Raw genomic sequence first — 20,853 nt, forward strand, 5'->3', positions numbered from 1 at the left:
TATCTATTTTCAAAGCACGCACCTATTGATCAAAATAACTATGTTTAATTCTCTCGAGCTCAACATAAGTCTGACCTGGTTCCTTCATTACATTTCTGAACCGCTGTCTATATGGTTCTAGTTCCAATTCATAAGCACTTAAAATAGCCTTTTTAACCTCTTCATAATCTCTTGACACCTCATCTGACAGTGCGGCAAATACCTCACGAGCTCTGCCTACCAGTTTAGTCTGAACTAGCATTACCCATAAATCCTCAGACCACTCCATTAGCCTAGCCAATTTTTCAAATGAAATAAAGAAGGCTTCAACATCTTTCTCATCAAAATGTGGCGTATTTTGACGTATTTGTATGTATCACTACCTTCTCGTTTAATCTCCATCCTGTTAACTTGACTTTGCTGTCTATGTCGCAACTTCTCAAGTTCAAATACTTTCTCTTTTAGCTCAGCTAAGAACTTTCTCTCTTTCTTTCTTCCTTTCTCTCTCTCTGTCTCCCTTTCTTCTCTCTTTGCTCAGCCAAGAACCTTCTCTCCCTCTTTTTTTCTCCTTCTATCTCTCTTCTCTCTCTCTTTCTTTTTCTCTCCCTCCCTCTCTTTTCTCTCTCCTCTCTCTCTCTCTCTCTCTCTCCCCCCCTTTCTCTCTCCCTCCCTCTTTCCCTCCCTCTTTCCTCTCTCTCTCTCTGTTTATCTTCCAACTCCATTTTCCTCAGTTGTAATTTAAGTTTTTCTACCTCTACTGCGCTTGTCTGTTTCTCTGACATACCTAAGCATTTGAGTAATTCCCAGACAATTTCAGCTTTACTTTTGTCCTTGGTTAAACCTAAATCTAACTTACTTGTTAATTGTAAAAATATGGCCTTTTTCTTTCCTTCTAAACTTCCTTGGCAAATTTGAAAATCTTCTTCAAATCCCAGAGCATCTTTAGCAATTTTAAGAGCCATTTCTCTCACTTTTAAATTAATCATCCACAAGTCACCAACCTTAAACAATTTGCCTCACCTACGTTTTATTTAAAGGTCTAGGACACTAACCTACAAGTGTTTAAATCTGCTGGGACTTTTCGTACCCCCAAATTATTCAAATCTGTCTAAACCAGTTCAAATCCTGACCACAAGCCCCCAAACCATTATGACACGGGGTAGATATTCCTGCTTAATTTAAGCCAGCAACACAGAAAAGATTTATTCCGTGCAGTAATCTGTGAAAATTCAAGAGGCCAGGATCTATTTAAAGTAAAAATGAACAACTTTAAATCTTGAAGTATAACAGAGAATAATTAACTAACAACTATTTACAACTCCTTCCTCTAACCTTTTTTTTATCTTCTTCTACACTACTTGTCCGTTAAAACCCCTGATTAAGATTTACAAAACAAAACCTATTATTTCAAAACCAGGCAGCTTTCAGTTCGCTTCTCTATTCCAGTCTTCTTTTCTTCCTCCTGGACATTCTGTTTCACAGGTTACTGATCAGTAAAGGTACCTTTTAAGAGAGCTACTTTTCAGGGTGTCTCTACATGGTGGCTTGGCAGTTCTCCTCTCGACTGTTCAATTTTCACCAGTCTTATACCCCCAAAAGCATCAGATCATGTCATTGGTTTTTCAGATTGTCAATATACTCAATTCAAACTTGGTTGGAATTTGTTTTTTTTGGAGGGTGGGTATGATTTAAACTGATTGGCCTAATTCAAATCTGTTTTTGTCTCCAGGCAACTAATTACCCTAGCTATTCCAGTAGCTGGATTACATGTTACATTGTATCTTATTGAGAACACTTGGTGCTGTCACTGCTAGCTTTTAACTCTTTTAAAGGTACAGTACACCCACATTTTCATCACAATAGTTACACCCCCCAGATGAGAGTGAGTTTGTAAGGATGAGCATTCATAAGTTGGACATTTGTATTTTGGGGATCCCCTGTATTTGTTTCTTAATCTTCCATTGTCCTTGAAGAATTGGTAAAAACCCTGATACTTTATATACATTATGTTCCTTATATATCAGGATAAGACCTCACAATATATTAAATTGAAGACAAACAATAAATCCTCATTTAAAGCTGAAATTGAGTTCCTGAAAAATAGAACATCATATGAAAAATCTTTAAGTGAATATTTTCTCATTAAAAATCAAAAGTAGGTTGTGTTGTGGAGAGATGTCAAAGAGGAGTCTTGAGTTCTGTGTTCAGCAGTACAGGCAATCTTTATTCAGAGCTCTTTTAACATGTGTGGGAGACATCACTCCAGATCTGTCTTTTCCAATTGTCCCCTTAATTACAGCTCAAATCTTAGGAGAGGTCAACAACACCCTAACTCTCCCAACTGAATACAACATTTTTACAACTTTCACATTACAATAATTATGTGCAACATTGATGTCATTGTTAGGCACTTGCCCCTCATCTAAACATTCAATCCAATAAACGCAATCAATGATAGACAACCCTATGGCCAGCCCTCGGTCTTCCCATAATCTCATGATAACTACCAAATAACTCTGACACCTGTCTTTGGAATCTTGCAATATATCTGATGGTTATAATCCTTCCCAAACATTTGCTAGCTGCATCATGTTAATTGTGAATAAACTGGACACATATCACTGAGAACTCTTCCAAATTCTGTACTAACTTTTGTACAGGTGATTAGAAAGGATATTAATTTTACTAATTGTTAAAGCTTCTTTAAAATCAATTCTAATATAAAGTGTCTACAGTTCTGTGACATAACTGACAAATTGAGAACAACCCCTCTCTCATTTCAGCCTGAGAGATCAAACAAACAGTCCTTTTAACTTCCAGCTGCAATTCCCATTCCCACCATTTGATGCTGTGAGCCAATTTTAAACCAGAGTTTAGTTCTTGAGTGAATCTTTTATTGCTTCTACTTTGAACATTTTCCATTATTAATTTTCTTTTGATAAAAAGCTCCTCTTCGAATTCCACAGATGAGGGTGAACTTTACAAAGGGTAGTGATTGGAACCGGGTGGACATTGTTGACTATGAGCCCCTTAACTGGGGTTTTAAACCTAGGCCAATCTAGAAAGTCAGGGCTGATCCAATAGAATGAGGAGATTAGAATCATTTCACTTGAGGACCGACTCTGAGCTGGCTGGCTATAGTTAGTGTGCTGTGTACTAATAAATAAAGGATGACTTGGTGATGGGATATTGGCCTCTGCAGTTATTTCAATGGCGACAGAAGAAAACAGGACATGCCTGAGGAACTTTCGCTTGGAATTGTTCTGGCACCATACCTTTATTTGGGAAGATTAGATTAGATTAGATTACTTACAGTGTGGAAACAGGCCCTTCGGCCCAACAAGTCCACACCGCCCCGTCGAAGCGCAACCCACCCATACCCCTACATTTAACTCTTACCTAACACTACGGGCAATTTAGCATGGCCAATTCACCTGACCTGCACATCTTTGGACTGTGGGAGGAAACCGGAGCACCCGGAGGAAACCCACGCAGACACGGGGAGAACGTGCAAACTCCACACAGACAGTCGCCTGAGGCGGGAATTGAACCCGGGTCTCTGGCGCTGTGAGGCAGTAGTGCTAACCACTGTGCCAACTTGACTTGTTTGACACTGCTGTCAAAGACTGGCCAAGTATGTGGAAAGAATGTGATATTTTTTCTAGGCAAATGACATTGGGACAGATAAGAAGCAACAAGTGTGGACCTGTCGAACTTGTGGTTATAGGGGGCTTAACTTTCCCAGAGGCACCAGACATTAAAACCTTCCAAGAGTTGACAGAGATGGTTAAGGAATATTACAACTGAACCTCCTCTAATACTGAGATGTTATAGATTTTATTTGCCTGTTAGAGAACCAGGGGAATCTGTACTGGGATTTTTGACAAAGTTATGATGACTGGCAGAGGCATGTGATTTTGGATTAACCCTGAATGAGATGCTGAGAGACCATTTGGTATGTGGGATTAATGATGTAACCATGTAGAAGCGCCTACTATCTGAAGCCAAGTGGACTTCAAACAGGCACTGCAGCTGGTATGGTCATTATAAAATGCAGCAAGTGAGCATGGGAACTACAGGGTATTCCAATGGAATTTGACACCTTCACCTCCCCAACTGATCTTGGGAAACACCACTTGAGTGTAGGCAATCGCAGAGCCTCATGCAAGATGTGTCCTGAGCAGAAGGACCCTAGGCTAACCCACAGCAGAACCCCAGCTAACACATGCTGAGCCTTGGCCAAGAGGCTAAACAGTTTTTCAGGATCTGGGCCAGAAAGCCCTTGTAGTTGCTGTCGGTATGCAGACACAAGACAGCAAATGAGTCCTACAAGACCTGATTTGAGGAGGAAAACTCATAGACTCATGCCCAGGAGAGTGAACACTCAGGAAAATTCCACTACATGTGGGTTGGAACAATTAAATTACTAAGTGACACCCAAATTGAACCTAACTAATATGAATGTTTGCTTAAACGGTCACCGAGTTCCCATGGAGGTTGATACCGGTGCAGCTGTATCTGTGATTGCAGAACCTGCCTTTAACAAGATTCACTCGGGACTTCACCCTTTAAGCTTGTGCAAGACCTAAGCCAGACTGAGAACATAGACTGGGGACCTGTTACAAATTAAGAGTATGATTTCCATTCTGGTCTCTATTGGACCAGAATTGGTTGAGAAAGATTCACCTAGATTGGCTCAACATTTTCCAATTGGAAAATGGCTGCCTCAGTGAAGTCCTCGTGAAATACCCAGGAGTTTTTCAAGAAGGGCTTGGTACTACCAAAAGGGCCAAAGCCACTTTACATGTTAAGCAGGATGCAATTCTGAGATTTTGCAAGGCCTGCCCATTGCCTTTGCCTTGTGGGCAGAGGTAGAGGCAGAAATCAGGAGGCTGGAGAGTGAAGGGATCATCAAACCAGTGCAGTTTGTAGAATGGGCAGCACTTGTTGGACCAATTGTGAAGCCTAATGGCTTGGTTCGCCTTTTGGGGGATTTTAAGCAAATGGTAGGCCACTTCTCTCAGCTGGATAAATACCCAATCCCTTACAAAAGGACTTGTAAGCAAAATTGGCAGGGGGGGGGGGGCTGTCCTTTACGAAGCTGGACATGAGCCATGCCTACCTGCAATTACGACTGGATGAGAAGTCCCAGAAGCACCATACAATTAATACTCATAAGGATTTATATCAATATACAAGACTGCCACTTGGAGTATCATTAGTCTGCACCCTTTTTCAATGGATTGTGGAAAACATTTTACAAGTGCTACCCCAGGTTGCCATTTATCTGGATGACATACTAATAACAGGGAAGACCAATAAAAAGCACTTGGAGAACTGGAACATAGTGCATAAACATTTCTCCCAGGCGGGTATGTGCCTTAGAATGGGAAAAATGTGTTTTCCAGGTGCCCCAAGTGACCTACTTGGTTAAAGAGTTGAGAAAACTGGGTTACAGCCGTTGGAAGAGAAAGTGAGGGCGATCAAGGGAGTTTCAGCAGCCACGTCTGTACTGGAGCTGAAGTCTTTCCTTAGGTTAGTGAATTATTACGGAAAATTCATATGTAACCTGGCCTCCATCTTGGCACATTTACACCTGCTATTGAAAAAGGGTCAGCCTTGGAAATGGTTGCAAAGTAAAGAAGCAGCCTTTGGGGAAGTGAAAAAGCAGCGATCATTATCTAGGATGTTCACAGAGTCATAGAGATGTCCAGCATGGAAACAGACTCTTCAGTCCAACTCATCCATGCCAACCAGATATCTCAACCCAATCGAGTCCCACCTGCCAGCACCTGGCTGATGTCCCTCCAAACCCTTCCTATTCATATATCCATCCAAATGCCTCTTAAATGTTGCAATTGTAACAGCCTCCACCACAGCCCCTGGCAGCTCATTCCGTACACGTACCACCATCTGTGTGAAAAGGGTGCCCCTTAGGTCTCTTTTATATCTTTCCCCTCTCACCCTAAACCTATGCCCTCTAGCTCTGAACTCCCCGACCCCAGGGAAAAGACTGTCTATTTATCCTATCCATGCCCCTCATAATTTTGTAAACCTCTATAAGGTCACCCCTCAGCCTCTGACGCTCCAGGGAAAACAGCCCCAGCCTGTTCAGCCTCTCCCTGTAGCTCAGATCCTCCAACCCTGGCAACATCCTTGTAAATATTTTCTGAACCCTTTCAAGTTTCACAACATCTTTCCGATAGGAAAGAGACCAGAATTGGACGCAATATTCCAACAGCGGCCTAACCAATGTCCTGTACAGCCGCAACATGACTTCCCAACTCCTGTATTGAATACTCTGACCAATAAAAGAAAGTATACCAAGCGCCTTCTTCACTATCCGATCTACCTGCGACTCCACTTTCAAGGAGCTATGAACCTGCACTCCAAGGTCTCTTTGTTCAGCAACACTCCCTCGGACCTTACCATTAAGTGTATAAGTCCTGCTCAGATTTGCTTTCCCAAAATGCAGCACCTCGCATTTATCTGAATTAAATTCCATCTGCTACTTCTCAGCCCATTGGCCCATCTGGTCAAGATCCTGTTGTAATCTGAGGTAACCCTCTTCGATGTCCACTACACCTCCAATTTTGGTGTCATCTGCAAACTTACTAATTTTACCTCTTATGCTCACATCCAAATCAATCGAGCCCAGCACCGATCCTTGTGACACTCCACTGGTCACAGGCCTCCAGTCTGAAAAACAATCCTCCACCACCACCCTCTGTCTTCTACCTTTGACCCAGTTCTGTATCCAAATGGCTAGTTCTCCCTGTATTCCATGAGATCTAACCTTGCTAATCAGTCTCCCATGGGGAACCTTGTCAAACGCCTTACTGAAGTCCATATAGATCACATTTACCGCTCTGCCCTCATCAATCCTCTTTGTTACTTCTTCAAAAACTCAATCAAGTTTGGTCCATTACGAGCTGAAGCAAGAGGTAGTGCTGACATGCGAAACCTCCCCATACGGTATCGGGGTAGTGTTGGCTCACCAGTGACCCAAAAGAGAGGAACTTTCGAAAATGTGCTTCCCAGACTTTGGCTGATGCCACACGCAGGTGTGCCCAGCTAGAGAACAAAGGTTTGCCGGTCGTCTTTGGTGCGACGAAGTTCCACCTGTACCTTTACGGATGGGAATTTGTAATAGTAACAGATCACAAACCCCTGCTAGAGGTACTGAAGGAAGACAAGGGGGTCCCTCCGAGAGCTTATGGTAGAATTCAGGATTGGGCTCGTATTCTCAGCATGTACAAGTACAAGTTAGAACACCATCCAGGAAGCCAAGTGGCTCATTCGGATGCCTTGAGCTGTCCCTCACTGGTGCATACTACACTGGTGATGCCTCCCCTGCAAGGGTCCGTTTTGGTTTTAAACTTACTGGACACTGCAGACAATATCCGACTGTGGACACTGTGGACAATATCCAAGTGAAACTGAAATAGCTGTTGGTAATGGCGGAAACAGAAGGGCCATCATAACCAGGATTCAAACCTTTCTGGACCCAGTGAGACCAGATCACCGTAGACAATGGGTTATTACTGTGGGGAGCAAGAATGATTGTCCCGAGTAAAGGCCACCGCCCAGATACTGGCCAAACTCCACCTGGGTCATCCAGGGGTTTCCAAGATGAAGATGCTAGCAAGAAGCTATGTCTGGTGGCCAGTGTTGGATGCTAACATAACTGCATTGGGGCAGTGCCCACAATGCCAATAAGGACAGAAATTGCCACCAGCAGTGTCCCCACATTCATGGGAATGGCCAGATAAACCCTGGACTCATTTGCCTGTTGACGATGTTTGTCCTTTCATGGGCCCAATATTCCTGGTCATTGTGGATGCCCATTCTAAGTGGTTGGACATGCGTAAATTTCATTCAGCAAACTCAGGGATGACAATTGGGAAACTGCGAGCATTGTTCTTGATACACGGACTCCTGTCAGCATTGGTCAAGGACAATGGGAATTTGAATATTTTCTCAAGTCAAATAGCATTCAGCACATAACGACAGCTCTATACTGTGCATCGTCCAATGATCTAGTGGAAAGAGCAGTCCAAACACTGGAGACAGGCTTAAAGAAGCAGCCTACAGTGTCACTTGATACCAAACTGTTCCAGTTCCTGTTCCTGTTATGGGACCACCCTGCACCAAATAAGGGATAGCTCCAGCAGAATTGTTGATGGGGAGACGTCTGCGCACCAAGTTAAACTTGATATTTCTAGACCTGAAGGGGAGGGTGAAATAGCAACAGGAATGCCAATCCAGCCACATGCTCCTCTAAACAAAAGAGACAATTCCATTCAGGGAATGAAGCTTGGGGCTGGAACCATGGAAATGACCCTGTATGGGTACGCCGGTGAGGTTGACATGAGGTCAGGCACATGGATCACCAGAAAGTTGTTACTTCCCATATAGGGCAGGAGCAAAACATATATGGCTTCTCAGACCAGCCAGAAGGCCTGGCAAAAACAGTAGGTGCTCCCCCTCCGTCTAGTGTTAAAGAAACCTCAGAGTCCGAAATGGATGCTATTGCTGCCAGAGAAGAGGGGGAGACTTTTCCAAGATGTTCAAAATGCAAGAGATGGGCTACGATCTGGTACATGCCACCTGTATCTGAGTCCAGGTCAGAGGAACTGGACCTGGGCGAAAGCGTCAGAACAGAAGCTACAAGGGAAAGACCAGGCCTACATCCCTGGGTTCATGGTAGAAAGGAATGTAATAATTTGAACCAGGTAGACCTCATTAACTACAAGATCCTTGATTGGGATTGTTAACCTGGGTCAATCAGGAAAGCGGTGGCTGACTAATACAACCAGGAGAACATTCACTTCAGACACGAAAAGTTCCCCAGTTTGATACAGATAGAAACAGCACTGTTTCCTCATTATCTGAGCAAAGTGTGTTGTTCCCACTTTTCAATTAAATGTGAACACAGTCTGTTTAAGGGCCCTCTGTGGTACAGTGGTAGTGTCCCTACCCTTGGACTAGGAGGCCTGTGTTCAAGTCCCGCCTGCTCTTGAAGTGTGTAATAACATCTCTGAACAGGTTGATTAAGGAAAAATAATATAACCAAGAGAATTGTTCGCACTGGGCTTTGCTTGTCACTAATTCCTTTGCCACATGGGTGTTTTTTCTGGTATTGGAATATCAATTTACACTTGGTGATTTCATTGTGTTTTGCATGCACGCGCGCACACACACACACACACAAACAAAACGTATGCTGGGGAATATAAGCAACACTACTTTATGACAGTAGTATAGAAAACAATATAACCAGGAGATTAGAATCTCCTCAGTTCAGGACTGACTCAACACTGGCTGCCCACAGCCAGTATAATGTGCACTAGTAAATAAAGGGTGACTTGGTGACAGGACACTGGCCTCTGTACAGTTCTTTCACCAAGCCATTAAATGAAACTTGTCAAGATTCCACATATAACTTGGGGACATAACACATTTTCACTCTGTATTTTGTAATCTGTCTCTGTCACTCTTCCCTTGATCTTTGGATGTAAGAATCTGTACTTAAGATGCAATTGTTTATCTCTCCATGTTTTACAATCTCTTTGCTCTCTTACAGGTTGTCTGTTTACATTTATTTATGTTATCTTCCCTAATGATGCATCGAGCTTCTTTTACTGACTGCAAATATTTGCTCAAGGAATTCAACTAACCATATGACATAGGAGCAGAAATTAGGCCATTCAGCCCATCGAGTCTGCTCTGCCTTTCAATTATGGCTGATGAGTTTTTCAACCCCATTCTCCCGTAACCCTTGATCCCCTTGATACTCAAGACCCTATCTATCTCAGCCTTAAAAATACTCAAATGACTTGGCTCACACAGGCTTCTGTGCAATGAATTCCATAGATTCACCACTGTCTGGCTGAAGAAATTTCTCCCTCTCTTCATTCTAAAGGTCTTTCCTCAATATTCTGTGTGTTTTAATTAGTTCTTCCCTATATCCTTCTTAACTCCATCATGTATAAACCCAGAATCTTCAGATATTTCTCATAACCTTTTCAAACTACTTTGTTTTTTGTCTTGCTAATTTATAATTACCTAAAAAGTTCAGAATACTATAGAATCAGACTTTTTTTTCCTACATTTTACTAAATAACAAACTTGGGACCTTGGCTAATCTAAGCTTTTCAAAAATGGCCCTTATTACAATTTTTGTGTATCTTTAGAACTGCCTGTTTACAGAAACCCGAATAAATTCCCTAATGTTTCTTCTCATCAGGGCACTTTTATGACTCCCCATGGGATCTTTCATTGTTTTATTCAGTAACTCTGTATGGAGACCACATGTCTGGCTCTAAACATCTGCTATGTTTAGCTGCCAACCCCTTTTGGCCATCGTGTTTCAACCAAAATGTGTCAGGTAGCCATCTTGTCAAATTTAGTCAAGGGCCACCACAACAGATTGTTCTAAAAAAAATGTTATGCACCCTAAAATAAAATATGTTATGTTGCTAAATTCCTACATTGGTCAAAGATATAATTTAAAAAATAAAATTTACAAACATGTAATAAATATGCTACTCACGTCATGCTCACCCTCTGTTGCTCCAGTTCTGCTCCAAAACCTTTCACTCATCATACATTTGCAACTCAATCTTCCCATCACTGCAGATTCTTCCTCTCATTGACTCTCTAATCACAGCCTCTCAACCTTCCTGTCACTGTCAAACATCTGTTTCATGCCCTGTACTGCTTTCTGATCCTTCCTGCCCAATTGCTGTCATTTCTCCCTCAACTTCCTTTCCTCTCCCAGATCTTTGATGTAGCACAGGGAACAAATCAAAGTGTTAGACCGTGAGAAGGAGGGTCAGGGAGCATCAGAGGCCATTTCAGTGATTGGGTCGTACAGCCCTATGTTAGACCTGTCATGAAACAACTTTAAAACTCAAAATACTAAATACGAATATCGGCCCAATAACTAATGATGGTCAGCAGAGAATGACTTAAAACTAGCTACCTCATGAAGAGCAGTGCTCCGAAGGCTTGTACTTCCAAATAAACTTGTTAGACTATAACCTGGTATTGTGTGATTTTTCATGTAAAGTAGGGCAGTTCAAAGTAGGGACTAATTTTTAAGCAGTTTTTATTCCAGAGCTTTTTCCTTCAAATAAACTTTCCTGTTTTAACAGTTTAGTACCCCCTTGAAGATCATACTTTGGGACCATTATCTTCCTAGAGCCAAGGTAATAGAAAACTTTATTTTTTTAATCTTCGGTCACAGAGACAGACCCTCAGTAACAACAAAAATGACTGTTTTTGTTATCTCGAGTTTCTATGTGCTGACAGTGATCTCGCAACCAACAACCTATGAATCAAGAAACTGATGGATCAGAATTGAAAATCTGGAGCAAACCGAATTAAAACCATTTCTGTTCCTACCACACAGTGGCACCAGAGAGCCTTTGGAAGCTTAACATCTTCAGCTACTACAGCACACAGAAGACAGCAAACTGGATTTTCCAAGAGGTAGCATCTCACACACTTTACTACTATCCTTTTACCACTACCATCTATCCTGTTAAGACTCTTTAGAATCTTACATTCTTCAGTCAAGTCATGTCTTACCCTTCTAAACGTCAATGGACACGTCTAAAGTATCCAATCTACCCATATAAGATACCAACCATTTCAGGTATTTCAGGACATTTTCCAACGCACTTAGGTCATACCTCAAAATAAGGAGATCAGTACATGCACAATACTCGAGATGTAGCCTTATCAAGGTTCTATATAAGTGAAGCACACCCTCCCTAGCTTTGCATTTATGTGTTCTAAGAAAATATTCTCTTAACTTCCCAATTACTTAAAGTACTTGTATACTAGCCTTTTGTGATGTTTGTACTTGGACTCCCAAATCCATCTACGTCACAGAGCTCTTCAATTTCTCACCATTGAGATAAAATGCTTCCTTTTAATTCTTCTACCAAATGGACAACTTCACATTTTCCCACATTACACTCTTATGTGTCAGATCATTGCCCACTCTATATTCTTTGTAATCTCATTGTGTCTTCATCAAAACATCCTTTCCTACCTATTCTGTGTAATCAGCAACCGTGTCTTTGGTCCCTTCATCCATATCATTAATATAAATTGTAAGTAGTTGCAGCCTCAGCATTGATCCCTGGCGGCACACTACTTGTTACAAATTGCCAACCTGAAAATCCATTTATGTCAATTCTCTTATCAAATGTCTTCTGTAAATCTATAGCAAAACATCCATCAACACCTCTTTATCGATAACACATGTTCCTTTTCAAACTGTTCACAGCCAGTGGATATTTGAAGTGTAGTCAATTGTTCTTTTTTAAGTAAATTAATTTGTACACACTGAAATCCCATTTTCCACATGATGTTGTAACATCTTTTACATTCACTTGAACAGGCAGATAACGTTCTGCCTACCAAATGCAGAGCTCCCGAATTATGGTACTTTCAAACCGTCTCTAATCTCAGTTACATCCCATTATATTTTTGTAATTTTGTATTTTCTCCCATTGACCATTACTAACTAGTCCCACCAGTGGATCACCAACTGAAGTATACCATTTCTTAACTAAAATTTCATAACAAAATTTGGCCTGGTGATTGTACTTTTACTTGTTCCTCAGATGGCCAAAGATTGCACTGACACACCACAGGGCATTGACTTTCGATATCTGTCCTCATTGTGAGGAAGCTGCCAAGGGAAGAAAATTGATCCACGTTGTCCAGCAGATCATCGTGAATTTTGTTTGTCAGGGACAGTGTTATGTGACAGGAAGAGGCTGTTGAGGATCTTTGTCTTCCATCTGTTTAGCCGAAGGGCCATTCTATCAATGACCTCTTTGTATACATTAATGATGCTTTCAAAGTGGCCTCTGAGTGCACATACATGCAAGTGTCAGCTAGGTACTGCAGTTCAGAAGTTGGCATTGAAGTTGCACTTATCAAGGACAGAGAGTCTGTCAGTGCTCAATGGAAGGAGTACTTCAAGGATTTCCCCAAGCAAGACACAGTCCCTGTCCACGTCCCACAGCTTGCTGCCTGTCACCTCCTCAGTACAAACCAACGCAACATAAGGTTGAAAAGTCTATCTGGTAGTTGAGAAAAGAAACAAAGCCATTAGTGCAGATCAAGTCCCTGCTGAAAACAACAAGAAACATGCTTACAAGAAGTACATGACCTCAATTCCTTCACTTGGAAGGAGGAGAGCAGGAGAACAGCAGATCTCTGAGACTCCATAATTATGACCATCTTCAAAAGAGTTAGAAATCTTCCTGCTCTCCAACACCAAGAAGGCTGTTGCAAATATTTGCCTTAATCACCTCCTCCCAGTGTGCTAAAGATTCCTTCTGGAGTCACATTGCAGATTCCGTCCAATGAGAGGCACAATGGCCATGATTTGCACAGTATGTAAAAATCCAAGAAAAGTGCAGAGAGCAAAGCAACATTAGAGATGGAGTTCTTCAAGCTTACAAAGGCCTTCACCTCAGATCCATCACAGACCTATCACATGTGCAAATTGGATCAAACAAGACTGTGACATTGCACCAACAGTCTTCCACATCTTGCTTGTCACAAGTCTCCACCCATCTGCATGAAGTTTCCTATTGGACTGGAGTTTCTCCAAAGGACAAACAACAAACTTTTCAATCTGCCTCACCTCTAATCTAAAAACATGACCATCCCAACCTCTGTCATTGAGGCACAATCTAGCAAGGCACTGAACTCCACTCATCAAGACAAGGAAAGAAAAGCTTGCATTTACTTTCATGAACCAAAATGCTTGGCAGCCAAAGATATAGGTAGTATGGTGGTGCTGTGATTGGACTAGCAATCTGGAAACATGCCAACTAGGGAATTTAAATTCAATTAATTAAATAAATCTGATATGAAAAACTCTTACGTTTGTAACAGTGAACATGGAACTGATATGTAAGGAGTGGGAAGAGTTGCAGAAGACATAAACGCTTAAGAGTAGACCTAAGAGACCATGGCGAAAGATAATACTTGTAGAGGTACTATAAAAGGTAAAACAAGGTTTAAGATTGGGTCCCTGGAAGAACAAGAGGAATCTGGTGTTAATAATCAGAAACTTAAATAAAGAGTAATGTTCCGTGAGGGATGCAATGCTTTATTTCCCCCCCCAACTCCATTTTAATTTAGTCCCTTCCTACTCTCCTGACTCCCAATGCCTCCTCCTCCTTTTTGATGGTTTGCATTACCCATAATGGGTTTTGTTTGTAAATATTGAATTGAATACATGGATGTTTTTTGCTGGTGGTGGTTACTACTTTAAAAAAAAGCAAGAACAATTTATGATGATTTGGTGGTGGGAAGACATTGTTGTGCTCAATAGCACTTCTGAGTAGAAAAGAAAATAAGAAAGAGTGGTGTTAGCCAATGGGTAATTGGTTGCTGAGTATTACAGCTTTAGTTTTGCTCAGCTAAGAATCTGTAAGTTTTTTAAATTAATAAACTAAATAGACTTTCCATATGTTTTTGGCTTACTTATGTTTATGTTTGGCTAAACTAAAAAGTAGTGGGTCACAGGTCAACTCAATCCTGTGGAATGTATATGTTGTTCCAAGTGGGAACTCCAGGATATCTCTTGTGAGCTGGACAACTATTTGGGCAGGAAGTGTTGGAACCTAGAGGAGCTCAGCTTTGGAACTTAAGCAGCAATTGAAGGCACTAATGCTTAAGAGTTATTTGAATACCATACTTCTGGATGTGAGAAGGCTGCAGCTTAAGATTGTACAGGTTTAGAAGAGGAATAGGTGACAACATATCACCTGTCCTCACTTCCATTGAATGATACGAGAAGTTCTTGAATATATCTTGCTTTTTACCTGGTCTTCATTCTGAATATGCATGAGGGTAATGGTCCATCTAGGAGGTAGAGCCAGAGCCAAATGCATGGTGGCATGGTTGGCTCTGTAGCAAAGAGTGGGCAGGAGAAGATTGAGAAAGAAAAAGTGATAGAGGATTCTATACAGGAAAGGACAGAGTTTTACTTTTACTCTTTCATGGGGTGTGGACCTCATTGGTAAGGCCAACTTTGGTGCTCATGCCTAATTGCCCTTGAGAAAGTTGTGGTGTGCCATCTTCTTGAACTACTGCAATCAATCTACTGCAAGTGCACCTATAGGGCATTTAATAAAGAAGTTCCAGGATTTTGATCCACTGGCAATAGAGGAATGGCAATATAGTTCCACGTCTGGATGGTAGGTAGCTTGGAAAGGAACTCACAAGCGATGGTTTTCTCATGCACCTACTCTGTTTTGGTTAAAATTGATCACTCTTCAGGCTGCATGGCTCAGATAAGCAAAGATTTTATTTGTGATCTGTGGGGGGAAGCACATCTCAGTTACCCAAAGAGCTTCTTAAATGTGCAGAGTTTTCAGAATACGCCTATATTGCTCAGCTTCATGCAAACTTGGGTTTGATAGTTTCTATGGTCACTCAACTTACTTGACTGGCTTCAGTTCCCTTATCTTCACATTCCATGTAGCAATGAGTAATAGGCTGTCATTGTTATCTTCTCACTCTATGTAGCAATGAGTAATGGGCTGTCATTGTTACAATGGGCAAAATACAGTACTTATTTTGGGACTATATGCACTTTAATAATAAGCCCAGTAATATTAACCCTTTTGTCCCTGATCAGACCAGCTTGTCATTCTTGCATGTTGAGATTGTGATTTTGGAAGGTGCTGTTGAAAAACAAATTTGGCAAGTTGCTGTAGTGTGTGTTGGATCTGGAGGGTGTGAATGTCTAAGGTGGTAGATAGGGCACTGATCAAACGGTCTGCTTTGTCCTGAATATGATGGTACTTTATAAGTATTGGAGCTGCATTCATTCAGACAAGAAGAGTCTATTCCATTACACTTCTAACTTGTGGACAAGCTTTGGGAAATGAGATACTTAACTCAGAATTTCCAGTTTTTGACCTGCTTACACAGCCAACATTCAATTTCTGGTCAATAGTAATCTCTGGATTTTGATATATGTTGCTATGAAAGTGATTTCAGTATGGTATGTTACCTCCCTAGTGACAGGATTCTAGATCTCACTGAGCAGCTGCTGAACGTTCCAAGGAGGGCCAGAGAAAATGGTCCATATTGTGATTAAGTACATGAGTAGAAAATGGAATGAGGTCCTGTAGGCAAATTTTCAGGAGATATGAAGGAGAAGCAAACAAGAGTTCAACTTACTAATCTGCTTATTTGCAATGTCTTGTATGAATAAGCATAGAATTAGTAGAATCAATCAGATGAATACATGGTTCAAAAGATAGGACAGGAGGAGGGCTTTAATTCCTGGGATATTGGGACTGACTTATGAGGCAATGGGATATGTATAAGATAGACATGTTGCAGCTTAACAGAATTGAGATCTATATCCTTGCAGGGTGGATTGTTGGTGAAATTTAAACTAACTTGGCATGGTGATGGGCACCATGCAGTATTATCAGAAAAGAGGAACAAGGTAAATAAACTATAGGGAAAGACAGCCAGTGTTAGGATAAGAATCCATAAAGAATTAACTGTTGCGAGACTAAGAGGGAATCAAATGTGTTTCACAATAAGTTTACTGTACTAATATATAAAAACACAGAGTGTAGTAGATAAGCTTGGAGAATTACAGGCACAAATAGCCAGATGGGAATTCGATATTTGGTAATAATAGAGATCTAGTTAGAAAAGGAAAGGATTGGCAACTAAATACTCCTGGATACAAGATGGGGGGTTCAAGTAAGATATGTAACGAAAGGAAGTAGAAGGGGTGGCAGTATAGATTTAAGGAGTACATTACAGTGTTGGAGAGTGAGGATGCTAGAATAGGTAAGAACAGAATTTAATTGATTAGAGTTGAGAAACTATAAAGATTCCATTACATGCCTGAATGTATTCTTTAGACTGTGATAAGTAGAAAAGACATGGGGGAGAAAATTTGCATGGAATTACTGAGAAATACATAAACTATAAAACAATGACAATGGAGGACTTTAATTATCTTAGTATAGACTAGAATAACATTTGTATAAAGGGCAGAGAGGGATAAGAGCTTTTTGAAGTATATGCAGATGAATTTTCTTGATTTACATTGGTCTAGAAGTAAAGGAGGCAATGTTGCATCTGACTGGGGAATTAAGTGAAGGAATGTATTAAATGTCAGTAGAGGAACATTTAAGGATCAGTATCGTAATAAGGTTTAGATTTGTTATGGGGAAGAATAATTAGGAATAATCCAGATTTTAAAAAAAATTGGAGGAGAGCCAATTTCAAAGGGGTGAGAATAGATTTGGTAGAGGTAGACTGACGGAAAATTATTGAAGAAATGGACTGCCTTAATGAATGGAGAGTTTGGTTACAGTTGAGGTAAATTCCCAAGGGGAACCAAAGTTTCCTGGATAAGGACAGAGGTAGAAAACAGGCTGCAGCAGAAAAATGCGAAATACAATGCATGCCAACGAGAATAAAAATGAAATCAGGTTGAATTCAGAAGAGAACTAAGAAAGGAATTTATAGAGGCAAAGCATAAATATGAAATGAAGCTGTTGGATTACACTGAATGGGATCTAAAAGTGTAGTATAAATAGCAGATGAGTAGAAAAGGAAGAATTGGGTTAGTTAATACTATGAAAGAGAAGCAGGAATAGGCTGTTCAGCTCTTTGAGCCTGCTCCACTATTCAATAGGATCACGGTTGATCTGACATTCCTTTTGTCTACTTTCCTGTCTTTTCCCCATTACCCTTGATTCCCCTATCGATCGATTTTAACCTTAAATACACACAAGATCTCTAGCCCCACAGCTGCCTACAGTAAGGAGCTCCAAAGACACACAATCACCTGGGAGAAGAAATTCCTCCTCATCCCAGTCTTAAATTGGTACCTCTTTATTCTGAGACTATGTCTTCTGGTCCTAGACTCTGCCACGAGGGGAAATACCTTCTCAGCATTTACCCTACCAAGCTCCTTCAGAATCCTATGTGTTTCGATGAGATCACTTCTCATTCTTCCAGCAACCTGTTTAGCTTTTGTGGTAAAACAATCCATCCATTTCAGGGATCATCCAAGTGAACCTTCTCTGAACTGCCTTCAATGAACTAATGACTTTCCTTACATAGGGGGACCAAAACTGCTTTATAGCACCTTGTACGATTGTAGTAAATCTTCCTTACCCTTATACCTGAAGTCCCTTGAAATCATGGCCAATTCCGTTAGCTTTCCTGATTACCTGCTGTACCTGTGTGCAAGCTTTCTGAGTTTTGTGCACAAGTACCCCCAAGTTCTCTTGTGTTGCAGGCTTTCTGCCGTTTTTTTCCATTTAAATAATACTTGGCAAAAGGATCATGGAGTTGAAGTAGTTTTTAAAACATTTCTGGCAGTTAACAAACATACAATTCCAAAAAATATTCAACACATAGAAAGGTTAATCTGCTTGATTTCATTTCAGTGATGTACACCAGTCATTTTGCTTTATATTTTTTGATTGCCGTGCACAAGTTTATTTTCCCTTTTTATAAATCTGCTTAACTGTTAACGAATCAAAGAATTGAACTTGGTTGATCTTCCCTTGTTTCAATTTAAATTCTAGTTAAAGAGTTTTAAATATAGAAAGGTGGCATTTAAGATAGTCATTGCTCATTTTTCGAAAAGAAACCTTCCAGGTGTGTTTGTTTGGCCTTTTGACATTTTGTTGATTACAACACAGAAATAAAAGTATGTATATATTTATTAAGGATAAGTTTGATGATTGAAAAATGAGCATTTTGTTTCTGCCTTCTTTAAGGTGGAAGATCCAACATAGTGAAAAAGACGAAGTTGACATACCAGATTCACTACAAATCAATAAAGGTGAAGTGCACTGTAACGTCTCCAGTCTGGAATGCTTGGAACCAAAGCATTTCTGGATTTCAGAGTTTTCTGAATTATAGAACAATGCTAGATTGCCTAAACACAAATGTGCAAATTGTATATATATATAAAATATATATGTGTATAAGCACTTGAGACTTCAAAAAGGCATAAAGCATAGATAAAAATTGTTTTATTTATCTAAACACTGTTAAAAAATGTCTTTAGCCTGGATATACTCAGAAATACTGCTACAAATGGACTCAGGGCAGAAAATGATAGATGCTGTAGAGTGATGGTTATTTGCTTAATGTTTAACACCTTCAATTGAGAACAATGACCTTTCCCAGAAAAATTGGCAATGTGATACTCACATGAAAATCTTTGATGTTAGTTTTAATTCCTCCCTAGTTAGCCAACTTTTTTCTTCCTTTGTCATCCATCTTGTCTCTCTTTCCTGTAATCTTCCCACTGAAACATTATTATCTTCATCAGAGCAAAATGGAGGAGGATTCAGTGGAAACTTTTGCAGGGCTAGAGAGCAAGAGCAGGAGAGCTGCTCCTACAGAGAATCATGGATATAGATATGATAGACTAAATGGCCCACTCTGGGTTGCATTTATTTTATGATTCGAAGTACTTTTGAAGTGTGGTCACTCTTGTTATATAGGAAACATGAGAACAAGCTCCAATAAATAGGAATGTGATAATGACCAGATAATCTGTTCTTGTGATAAGAACAGAAAATGCTGGAGAAGCAAACAGGTTTGGTAGCATCTATAAGAAAATAAAACAGAGTTGATATTCTAAGTCCAAAATGACTCAATCATACTAAAACCTGCATTCTTGAGGGTATTTATAAAGAGGGGCGTAGACTACAAAAAATGAAAATACCTTGCTGAATCAATGTAACACAGTTCGAGCATTGTGTGACTCTGGTTTCCAATTCTGGGCATCAGGAGGATAATGAAGACATATATGTAGTTGAAAAGAGATTTACTAGAACAGCTTCAGTGATGAGGGTTCACATAATATCTTGAATTGTTCTCCTTAGAGCTAAGAAGCCTGAGAGAATTTACTGGAGTTGTGTAAAATTATGAAGTTAAAAGTCACACGACACTAGGTTATAGCCCAACAGGTTTATTTGAAAGTACAAGCTTTCGGAGCACTGCTCCTTCATCAGGTAGCTAGTGGAGCAGGATTATAGGACAAAGAATTTATAGTAAAACATCAAAGTGTCATACAACTGATGCAAAGCAATGAACAAACCTCGATTACTGTTAAGTCTTTAATCACTTAGAATGAGGATGCAAGTTTCGAGTGATTAATATGCAAATCCCAGAACTTCTTTCAAGTCACAGTCCTGAGATAACTTAACCTAAGGTTTTACTAAACAAAAGTGACATCTCAGCTCAGACAATGTATTAAAGGTGAGAGGTTAGTGTGTCTGTATTCCAACCTCAAGTCAAATTGGTTCTATTTCCAAAGTAGGAATTTATAAAATGTTCAATTTGTTCAATACTTTGCATCAGTTGTATGGCACTTTGATCTTTTACTATAAATTCTGTGTCCTATGATCCTGCCCCACTAGCTACCTGATGAAGGAGTAGTGCTCTGAAAGCTTGTACTTTCAAATAAACCTGTTGGACTATAACCTGGTATGTGATTTTTAACTTTGTCCACCCCAGTCCAACACCAGCACATCTACATGATTGAAATTATGAAGGATTGAAACCATTTTGAATACCTGAAGGATTGATAATCAGGTGGCCCACATTTAAAGTAGTTTAAGCCATTTGGTAAAATAATCAGTGATGAAATATGGGAAAACTTTGCACAAAGAGTAGTTAACATTTGGAATGCACTCCCTCTGATTTTTTTAGGGGAAATAGATTCAAATTAACATTCAAAATAGATTATATAAATTGAGGAAATAAAGAAAATAATAGATGTAGAGGATTAGTGCTTAGATTTTTCTTTGAAAAACTGGCATAGAC

The sequence above is a fragment of the Chiloscyllium plagiosum genome, unplaced genomic scaffold, assembly GCF_037043375.1.
Source record: "Chiloscyllium plagiosum isolate Xiang-an unplaced genomic scaffold, Cpla_swu_hap1 HiC_scaffold_4, whole genome shotgun sequence".
In the NCBI taxonomy this organism is placed as follows: Eukaryota; Metazoa; Chordata; class Chondrichthyes; order Orectolobiformes; family Hemiscylliidae; genus Chiloscyllium; species Chiloscyllium plagiosum.